The sequence below is a fragment of the Ammospiza caudacuta genome, chromosome 22, assembly GCF_027887145.1.
Source record: "Ammospiza caudacuta isolate bAmmCau1 chromosome 22, bAmmCau1.pri, whole genome shotgun sequence".
Taxonomy (NCBI): Eukaryota; Metazoa; Chordata; class Aves; order Passeriformes; family Passerellidae; genus Ammospiza; species Ammospiza caudacuta.
This window is the reverse complement of record NC_080614.1, coordinates 3,589,164-3,600,252: the sequence shown is the minus strand read 5'-3', so window position 1 is coordinate 3,600,252 and position 11,089 is coordinate 3,589,164.

Genomic DNA, 11,089 nt, shown 5'->3' with positions numbered 1-11,089 from the left:
CCCCTGCTGCTTGTGTTGCTGTTTGGAGAGGAATATAAATACTCCTATGTCCTGTTTGTACAGTTGCCCTTTAAAATTGGAATTTTGTCCTCTCAGAAGGGCAGAATCCAAACTGTGACGGATGCAGCAAGGCCCTGCTGTCTCTTGTAGCTTTGGGTCATGGAGTGACCCCTGTTTGAAACTCCCCAGGACAGTGGGTGAGTTAAACACATCCTTGTGCCATCTGGCTCTCAGCTTACCCTTTAGGCTGATTGTTTTTGCACCCCTCTTCTGGGGGAGAGCAGAGAGGTTTCTGTGTCTGGCAATGGGTCACAACTACTTAAAGCTCTTCATTGCCTTGGAAAGACACTGCTCCAAGCACTCCCTTCTTTACATCCCCCCAGTCCTTTTTGGCACATTTCTGCTGCTCTTCCCCTGCCTCAAAGCTTGTCTGCACTGCTTTGCTCAGCACCATTTCCTAGCTCTGGAGATCCTCTCAAGGATCTCTTTTCTTTGTGCCACGCTGTGTGCTGTCCATGTAGCACAAGGAGTGAGTGTGTGCCTCCAGAGGGAAGGGCAGTGCTGCAGGTCGGTGCAGAACCTCCCTGCACTGAGCCTGTCGTGCTGAGTGCTGAGAGATGGGAAAGTGACAGAGCAGCTCCTCCTGTTTTGCACAGCAAATGGGAGAAAGGAAAACAAGTTGTGTGATAGTTGTTTGTTAAACCGTGCCAGGAAAGGAAGGGGATGGACTGAGGGGAAAGCTGGAGTTCAGAGGGCTTGAGAAACTCCTGATCTGCCAGGCTGAGGTGTGGGTGCTGCTGCAGCCCTGCATCCCCACCTCTCCTGGGCACTGCTCTGGATCCTGTGCTCTGAGGAACGTGTTGAGCTGTGCCCAGAGTCAACAGAGCTGAGGAGCTCGCCTGGAGCAAAGCACTTGTGAAATCAAAGAGCTCCAGTGCCAGAGCAGCATTAAGATTGTCAGAGCATTATACCATCCAGGACCATTGCTCCAGCATGTCCTTGTTTTTCCACCTCCTCCCTTGCCGGACTGCATTCATCAGTCAGGTCAAAACAGCTTATTGAAAACAGGATATCTTGCTTTCTTCCCAATTTTGAATCATTTTATCCGGCCCCAATTTTTAATTTGAGCTATGTACTTTGGAGCCATAGCTCCTCTGTGGTTTGGAAAGGGGTTTTATTGAGTTCTCTGTGTGTGTGCTGCAGCCTGGGAAGCCATTGGGATCTGCTGGAGAGAGGAGCAGCAGCCTGGGCAAGACCCAGGAGAACCAAAGGCGGTGGCAACACCTCACACAGTGACTGTCAGTGTGCAGACAGAGCCTCAGCTCCTGCTCTGTCCTTCAGGCTGATGATGAGTTCAGTTTTTATTTGGTGTCCCTGGTAACGAGTCATCCTGCCCTTACATGCTCTGCTCCAGCCCAAATGTGACTTCCCTGAGTTAATTCTTACTGTGGGCTGCTCTGGCCTGTGAGCAGGTGGTTCTTGTGGCCCTGGAACTCAGAGATAGCCATGGCAGATATCAATTCCCAGTGTGTCCTTTACTGCTAAAGTGAGAACAGTCAGAACAAAGGTAATCAAGTCAACATGGGTGAGTGTGGAAAAAATGCACACTTCTAAAAGTGGAATTTAAATTTGTCATTGCTCTTTAAATAGGATAAAAGCTTAACTTTTTGGTTTTCTTCACAGCTGCCTTGCTTCTTGTTGTCTGTGTTGATGTATGTATATATATATATATATATATGTATATGCACATATAACTACCACGTGAAGAGTCTGTATTTGTTTTGCTTTATTTAATTAAAGATGTATTATCACAAACCTATTTTTGAACCTGTCCATGTAAGCTGTGCAAAATTCGTATTTTTCATATTCCTTTTTCCTTCTGTGGGATGGAGCCTGTGCCCTTCCCAGCTGAGGCTGGAGTAGGAATGGTTTCCTGCCTCTTAATTTCTAATTGCATAAATGGAAGGGGGAAAAGTGGAAATTCTAAGTACCAAAAGGCATGTTAAATTTAGTATAATACACTCATCTGGAAACTATCACATTTTTCCTTCTTTCTTAAGCCTGCTGAAATCATTGCTTCATCTGTGGCGTGATTTGGATCGGGACCAAAAAGTGCAAACAAGATAGGGCTGAAAAAGGCAGGTGTCCCTACCCAGACTTAATGAGACCTTTTAGGAGAGAACTTGTATCCCAATTGTAATTGGAGTATACAGTGAGTAAGGAAACCATATCACTACCCAGGAGAAGGGGGGAAAAAAAAAAAGAAGCTGTTTGCTGACTAGAACTGGTTTTGAACGTTTAACAACTCCCCAAGTGCTCGACTGACCACAAATCTGCCTCTTTAACAGCTTGATTAGATGTCTGCTGAGGCTTTGAGATGAATAAACAAGTCACGGAAAAGCAGAGACAGCGGGGAAAGACATATCAAGCTGCTTTTGTATTGTTTATGCGAGTTGTTCATGTTTGATCAAGATACCGTCATTGCTTTGTGTTCCAGTCCTGCCTGGAGCCGTGGCCAAGAGCAGGACCTGGCTGGATGTGGTGCTGTACACACAAATAAAAACCAGCCTCTGCCCTGGAGAATTTACAAACCAAACAGATGGGCTGCAGGGAGGTAGGAGGGTTTGGAATTCCCATTCTGGAGAAGGGAGAAGCTGCAGGCAAGGTCAGGGAGAAGTGGTGCAGGGAATGTGGGGTGCAGCCAGGCCCTGCCTGCAGTCCAGCAGCCCAGCCTTGCCCATCCTTCCCAACTGGTTTTTCACGTGGTGGTGGAGTCTCAGGGGAAGGCTGCCCTTCACAGACTGGGAGACTCCAAAAGTGTTTGTGCCACCCTTTGCTATTTTCAAATTGCCCCAAATTCTTACTGGCAAACCCCTGAGAAAGTTTGGAATGATGTTTTGCTGTCCAGAGGCTGATATCTTATGGAATCACTGGTAGGTGTAAACCACTGTGATCCTCAATATTGACTTTGGTGATAATCTGAATCTGATAAACTGAGAAAATACTGAAATGTATTCCCAGTCCTTTGTGCCTCAGGGACACTCCTGTGTTATCAGAACATAAATACAATACCAGGAGGAAGTCAATGCCTTAGTAAATGTAAATATGAATTTAGGCAACAGACTGAGAAAGAGGGAGGATCAAGGAGACAGCAGCATTCCAGTACCATTGGATCATGGAGTGGTTGGGGCTGGAAGGGACCTTAAAGCCCATCCAGTGCCACCCCCTGCCATGGCAGGGACACCTTCCACTGTCCCAGGCTGCTCCCAGCCCCATCCAGCCTGGCCTTGGGCACTGCCAGGGATCCAGGGGCAGCCACAGCTGCTCTGGGCACCCTGTGCCAGGGCCTGCCCACCCTCACAGGGAAGGATTTCACCCAGTATCCAATTTAAACCTGCTCTCTTCCAGTCTGAAGCCATTCCCCTTGTCCTGTCACTCCAGGGCCGTGTCCAAAGTCCCTCTCCAGCAGTGGGAACAGAGCAGTGATGGTGTAACCCAACTCTTCCAGAGAGTTCACAGGGATGGTTCTCCAAAGGAGGAGGAATTGGTTTCCTGTTTTTCACAGAATCACAGAAATTCAAGACTGGAAGAGACCTATAAAATCATCAAGTCCAGCCGATGTTCTAACTGTTCAACTAGATCATGGCAGCAAGTGCCACATCCAGTCTTTTCTTGGGTTCCCTCTGAGTTTGGGAGCAATGCAAAAGAAATGACAAAGGTGCTGGTTTGCAAATGCAAACAGTGGGTGCACAAGTGGACTGAAGGTGTCAGGTTGTTGTTGGTGGTGATGTGCCACGAGGTGATGCTGCAGCTGGAAGGGAGAGGCTTGTGGAGCTGGGGAGTCCCTGATCCATGAGTGACCTGCTGGGAAAACCCCATTTTCCAGCAGGTTCTGACCCTTCTTCCACTCTGAGCTGGCAGGGTTTGGTACCTACCCCCACACCACACACACCCCCAGTAAGAAATAAACTTTCTCCTCCTCTCCCACCCCACTCCTGCCTTTGGAAGTAAGACTGGTGCAAATTTTGGCATGGCAGCTCTGTAGGCAGCTGGATGCAATGTGTCTGTAGTGCTCTGAGAGTCCAGCCTATAGCCCACCCACAGTGAAATGCTTCCCTGAGACTGAAGCTAAATGGGAGCACAGTTTATGGAAATTCAGCTGTGGATGGCCGTGCTCTTGTGCCTTCTGGCTGTCAGCACTTTGCTGTACAGCACTGCAGGCTGCTGGAGCTGCATTTTCCTCATGTTGCTGGATACCCACTCCTGGAGCTTATAAAGATGCTTAGAAAGTTGCTGGTGACTAATAAATCACTCTTCATCTCCAGGCTTTATTGGTGGTGCTTGTAAAGCCTCCAGCTCTGCGTTAGGAGTGGATGCCCCTTCCTGGAAAAGGTCACGCCCTGATCAGTTCAAATTCAGTTCATAAATCATGCAAAGGAGTGTGTTTCTTTTTAGAGGTTTTAGAGGATATTCTTCCTCCCCCTCAGTGCTGCACTTGAAGTTGTTAGCAGTGATAAACAGCTAAACCCAAAGCCATGGCTGCTCCCCTGAGCTCTGCATTCCCTCTGGATTTGGACTGAAGGACCTGGAGCTGCTGGAGAGAGCCCAGAGGAGGCACCCAGGGTACCAGAGGGATGGAGCAGCTCCAGTGTGGGGAAAGGCTGGGAGAACTGGGATTGTTCAGCATGGAGAAGGCTCCAGGGTGACCTAAGTGTGACCTCCCAGTGCCTGAAGGAGCCAACAGGAAAGATGGAGAGAGACTGTGGGCAAGGGCCTGGAGTGCCAGGACAAGGGGGGCAAGGTTAGATGAGATTTTGGGAAGGAATTCTACCCTGTGAGGGTGGGGAGGCAATAGAGCAGGCTGTGTTTGTAATTTTAACTAATTATCTGGAAATAAATATGAAAGGGTGGCAGATAAATGACTGCTGTTGGTTGGGATGCTGTGTAAGTGGAAAAGAAAGTGGGGCAATGTAGGTTTTGGCCCAGACAGATGTGAAGTTCAGCATCCAGGTGCAACAAACACTGATAATACCTGGAGATGGCACAGCCTGGGGGTTATGGAACCCTGGGAGCTGAAGGGATTGCTGCAAACAGGGAGAGCACAGTGAGAAGCAAGGATGGAGGCTGAGGCTTGACCCCTGCAGATGAGCAGTGAGGCACTGAATTACAGACTGGGATGAGCTGGGAGAGCCATGGGAAGATTTTCCAACTCCCAAGGTCTTAAATGGAAGTTACTGAGCTCCACCTGGGAGTGACTGGGTGAAATCAAATGGCTGTAACACACATGGACCCAGATCTGATCATCCAACTGTGTTTGTTGGCCATAAATTCTCCAAAACTTGTAAGGCCACAAAGGTTGCCTGCAGAATTCCTGCTCTCTGTCCCGTGGCTTAATCTGAACTAAAGGCAGAGTGATTTTAGCTGGAGGACCCTGCTTGTTAGACACTCCCTGAAGATGTCCCTGCTGTGGACCTCAGAGGGAACACAACCTATTTCTGTGCTGTTCTTGTTGCTTTGTTCCTCAGCTCCTCCCTTTTGGACTGTTTTCCTTGGGTTTGTTTGAGGGAATGGCTGATGGTGCGAGCTCCCCTCGCTCCTTTTTCCAGGCACAGGGCCCATTTTCTGTTTCATTCTCTCTGAAGATGCCATGGTTCCCTAGATAATCTGTCAAGAGATGGCTTTTTCATATGTCAATAAATACATTTTTGGATGATGGATGGAGGCCTGGGGCTGGAGCTGCAGGGGGTTATTGGGATGGGAGTGGAGGTGCAGGGAAAGCCCACAGTGTCCTGCTGTTTGCACACAGGCTGGGCAGGCAAAGTGACTGCACCGGGTTCTTTTAAGGCCTGAGAAATAATTCCTTTAAATCTTTGGGAGCATCCTAGCAGGCCACATGCTTGTGGGAGGCTCCAGTTTACTATCTGCAGAGTCATGGATTTTATATCCATATTAGGTATAAATAGAGGTAGGCTGGCAGATAGAGGCAAGGTCACTGTGACTCCTCCGAGCACCGGATGAGCCCACGATTATTTCATTTAACTCTTGTCGTGCACTGCAGCAGCCACTGCTGCCACAATTAAAACCTGAATCATGCAAAGCTGGTCTGACACAGATGTCTCAGCCTGTTCAGGAAAGCTGGGATAAGCTGAGAACTCATAGCCACTTTCATTTTATTCCTCATCAGCTGCAGTTATAGTATCAAAAATCCCAATCCTGCTCCAGGGCAGGAGGAGAGGGAGGCAATAAGCAGATTTCTCAGGGTCACACATCTCTGATGTTATGAACCAGACCCTTTAAATTATGAAAATCACATTATCACTTTGAGAATAGTATTTGCATTTGTATTTGGAAGGTGGGGGAATTGTGAGCTGAGGGCTTTAATCTGCTAACAAATGCAGAGATATTCTTTTTTCTCAGTCATCCTAAGTCTAAACAACACTGACGCATTGCTGTAGCAGGACTTTTAAAAACTGGCACTTTAAGGTCTCTGATTTTGGGTGCTTTTCTTCAAGGCCAGGGAGTTTGTGCATGAGGCTGTTCCCATGCAAGAGCAGTGCAATATTGCTCTGTGAGTCACCCCCTTTCAGGCGGGCGCTGGTTTCCTTTCAGTAATGTGCAAAATGTTCCCTGCACACATGTGGATGTTCTAAGTTTGTCCTGCTGGTTGACAGTTTGGAGGAGCTTTGGTGCCAGAACTGTCTCTGAACACACACAAGCACCTATTGTGACGAGGCCTGAGCTTGGCTGGGGCCTTCAGGCAGTGCTGCAAGAAAAATAATTAATATAATAAGAGGTTCTGGGTGATTGCAGCAGGGGGAAGTTGTGCAGCAGAGAATAAGATGGTTATCAGAAGGGATTTAACTGGTTGCAATGGAGGTGGAGGAAACTGGTTATTTTTGAAGTAGAAAGGAAAAAAAGCTGTTTGAACTCATAGGGATGAGGGCACCTGAAAATGAAGCCCAACAGCTCAGAACTGCCCCTGCAGGTGTGAACTGAATGAGAGGAGGATTCTGCACGGCCTGAGCTGCTGGGGAAGCAAAGGAGAGAGGGATGCAGGGGCCTGGAGTGCCTGGGAGTGCTTGGGCAAGGTGGAAAACGGAGTGATTGAACACACTTGGACGTGCTCTGGATGGGAGGGGAAGGTTTTTACTGCTGCCCCAGGGCCCCACAATGCATTGGCACAGCACAAGAGAGAAACCATGAATGGCAGTGACCAGGGGAGGGAACGGGACTCTGCAGAGGGGAAGGCAGGGCAAGGCAGGGCTGATGGGATTAGAGGAAGCAGCTGGCTGGAGTCGCAGCTGCAGGAGCTGCATTCCCGGCCGGGCAGGAGAGGAGCACCCCGCTGCCCAGCCGCATTCCAGGGCACTGCCGAGCCCAGATGTTTGCTAATGGGCCCGATGAGAAACTTTCTCCTTCACTCCTGAGCAGTCCCTGGCAGCCAGGTCTGCCCCCAGGTCTGACCCTGCTGCCCAATCCAGCCAGATTCCCTCAGGGCTGCTGCCTTTCCTCTGCTGCACGGGGGAACCAGCACAGAGCTCCAGTCTGGGCTGCTCAACCTGATGGAGGCTGCTCCACAATTCCTGCCCTGGCTGAACCTTCCCTGAATGGCTCCACAATTCCTGCCCTGGCTGAACCTTCCCTGAATGGCTCCACAATTCCTGCCCTGGCTGAACCTTCCCTGAATGGCTCCACAATTCCTGCCCTGGCTGAACCTTCCCTGAATGGCTCCACAATTCCTGCCCTGGCTGAACCTTCCCTGAATGGCTCCACAATTCCTGCCCTGGCTGAACCTTCCCTCCATTACTCCCCACAATTCCTGCAGGCTGAACCTCCCCTCCAGCCTCTTCTTCCCTCCCTGCATGCTGTGAAGCTCAGGGAGTGCTCTGGGGGTCTGAAGGAGCAGTGGGTGATAAAAAGGAGAGCAGGCTCCTGGTACTAAAGTGATTTCAGCATTTATTATAAGAAAAAGAAAGGCCCAAAGCAAGGGGGCCCGGGCCAAGCAGGAGCATTCCCATGGAGGATGGAGCAGCACTGGTGCTGGGGCTGCTCAGCAGTGATGGGCCCGATGCTCCAGGGGAACAGCACAGCTTCCCTGGGTCAGATGCCCCTTTTTATCCTGTTTTTAGTCCCTTTGGATTGGTTTATTTTTATATCCTTCATTTGCATGAAGGTTTAAGGTGCTTGGTTGGCCATGACAGTTCTGTCCAGGCTGGCTCGTGGTGCACTTTACTGAGGTGTGTAATGGCACACTGAGTACTGGATTTCTTATAACTACCCTTTAACTCCTTTTACAATATAACAACCAATATATATTTTACAATATAACAACCAAACTACCAGTACATGCTTAATGATCTATCAACTATTTTACAACAGTTTCTAATCCATTTTTACAGTGGGGGCTGTTGTACCCACAGGTTTTGGGGGAACCTCAGGAAGCAAGAGCTGTCATTGTAAGGTCAGGCTCACCCCTGCCCTGGGTGCTGGGGCTGCACAGATGGGAGGGTTTGGGCTTGCAGCACTGAGAGCATGTGGCCCTCACGCCCTCCCTGCCACCACTGTCCCTCTCTCCTCCTACCTGAGGTGGAGATGGGAAAATAACCCTCAGCTTTTTGGTTGTTAAATCTTTGTGTCTCTCTTCTGGCAGGAGTGCTGCTCCATTCACCCAGGGTGTGTATGCCCCTACACACCAGTTTGGGGCCCTGGTATCTTGGAGATGTGTTCTTGTTTATTTAGGAACCAAAAAGCTGGAGTTTAACCCCAGCAGGTGATGGTGTGGTGAGAGAATCATGGAATGGAATCCCAGAACAGCTTGGGTTGGCACAGACCTTAAAGATCATCTTGTTCCAGCCCCTGCCAAGGGCAGGGATGCCACTCACACTGAATCAGGCTGCTCCAAGCCCTGTCCAGCCTGGCCTTGACCAACTTTGATCCAACCTCCCTCAGAAGGGAGCTGATAAAGAGCTGTCCTTATTTCAGGGAGCAGCTGCACCATTCTGCACCCATTTGCAGATCAGATGCAGAGGTGAAAGGAGCTGCTCTGATGTGGGCAGGGTGGTCCATGGCCCCCAAATCCCTCATGGGTCATGCAAGGGGCTTTATCCCTTGAGAGCCCTTCCTTGGACCCTGTGTGGTTCATCTCAGGGATAGTGAGCAAAGCACCAGTGGGGAGGAGCTGGAACTCAGGCCCAGCTGTGGGATAAGTGCAGGGCCATTGTCCCCACCCTGCAGCCCTTCATGGGCACACACACTCTGTCCCCTCTCACTTCCCACCCACCTTCCCCCCATGTGTTTTCTTGCCTCCCACTGTGGGAGCTCTGGGCTCTGCACTGACACAAATAAAAGAAATGGTTTTATTTTTGACTTACACATTCACCCTTTTCATTCTCACGCCCACAGTGCCAGGTCCTGTCCTGACAAGCGGGGAGCCCCTGGCGCTGTGGGTGTTTGGCAGCAGCCCAGAGCAGCAGCAGAGGGTGAGGAGGGACATCCAGAATTTCTGCTGTGTCCTTGGTGATCCAGCAACAGGGAAGGGGCTGAGGAGGGGAAGGCACGGGGGGTGTGGATGTGGGGCACAAAATATCCTGTACAGTACCTGGGGGAAAAGCAGCATGGAATGGGCTGTTTGTGAGGGAGAGAGAGGAGCTGTGTCACTGTGGGAGAACATCACTGTGCTTTGGCTGTTCAGGGGCAGGCAGCAAACCCTCCCAGCCTGAGGGGAGTGGGAGCTGATAAAACACTGGGTGATGTGTGGAGCAGGAGCCCAAAGCTGCTGCGGAGGGCAGAGCCCTGGCTGGGGAAGAGGGGCTGAGCTCGGCTCCTGCCCTCCCTGCAGAGCATCTGCCTCTGCTCTGCACCTCAGTCTGTCCAAATGACATCTGCAGGCACCAGGTCATCACTCCTGGTTCTGGCTGTGATATCACATTGCCAAGGAGAAGGGAAAAGTCTTGGCCCAGGGCTTTGACAGCCTTTCAGCAGCTTCTTTCATCCCCCAGCCAAGCCGCTCTGTCCTACAGCACCTCTGCTTGTTCCTCCTGACACCAGAAAAGCTGAACCCTGCTCCTCCTGCCTCCCCACCCCCAGATCCACTGATTGCTGCTTCCCTTTCATGCTGTTTACAGAACTGGAACAGGGATGAATAGTAGGAAGCAGTGAATGAACTGCACGCTGGCTCACAGCTCCTTGCAGAGCAATCACACCCCAGTGCTGAGGATCCCACAAATCCCATCCAAACACTGAACCAAGGACCCCAAACATGGAACCATGGCCCCAAACACTGAGCCATGGACCCCTAACACTGAGCCATGAGCCATGGACCCCAAATACTGAACCACGGACCCCAAACATTAAACCACAGACCCCAAACACTGAACCATGGATTCCAAACACTGAACCATGAATCCCAAACACTGAACCATGAGCCATGGACCCCAAACATGGAACCATGGCCCCAAACACTGAGCCATGGACCCCAAACATGGAACCATGGCCCCAAACACTGAGCCATGGACCCCAAACACTGAACCATGGACCCCAAACACTGAGCCATGGACCCCAAACACTGAACCATGGACCCCAAACACTGAGCCATGGACCCCAAACACTGAGCCATGGACCCCAAACACTGAACCAGGGACCGCAAACACTGAGCCAGGGACCCCTAACACTGAACCAGGGACCCCAAACACTGAACCATGGCCCCAAACACTGAGCCATGGACCCCTAACACTGAACCAGGGACCCCAAACACTGAACCAGGAACCCCAAACACTGACCCATGGACCCCAAACATGGAACCATGGCCCCAAACACTGAGCCATGGACCCCTAACACTGAACCATGAGCCATGGACCCCAAATACTGAACCACGGACCCCAAACATTAAACCACAGACCCCAAACACTGAACCATGGATTCCAAACACTGAACCATGAATCCCAAACACTGAACCATGAGCCATGGACCCCAAACATGGAACCATGGCCCCAAACACTGAGCCATGGACCCCAAACACTGAACCATGGACCCCAAACACTGAGCCATGGATCCCAAACACTGAACCAGGGACCCCAAACATGGAACCATG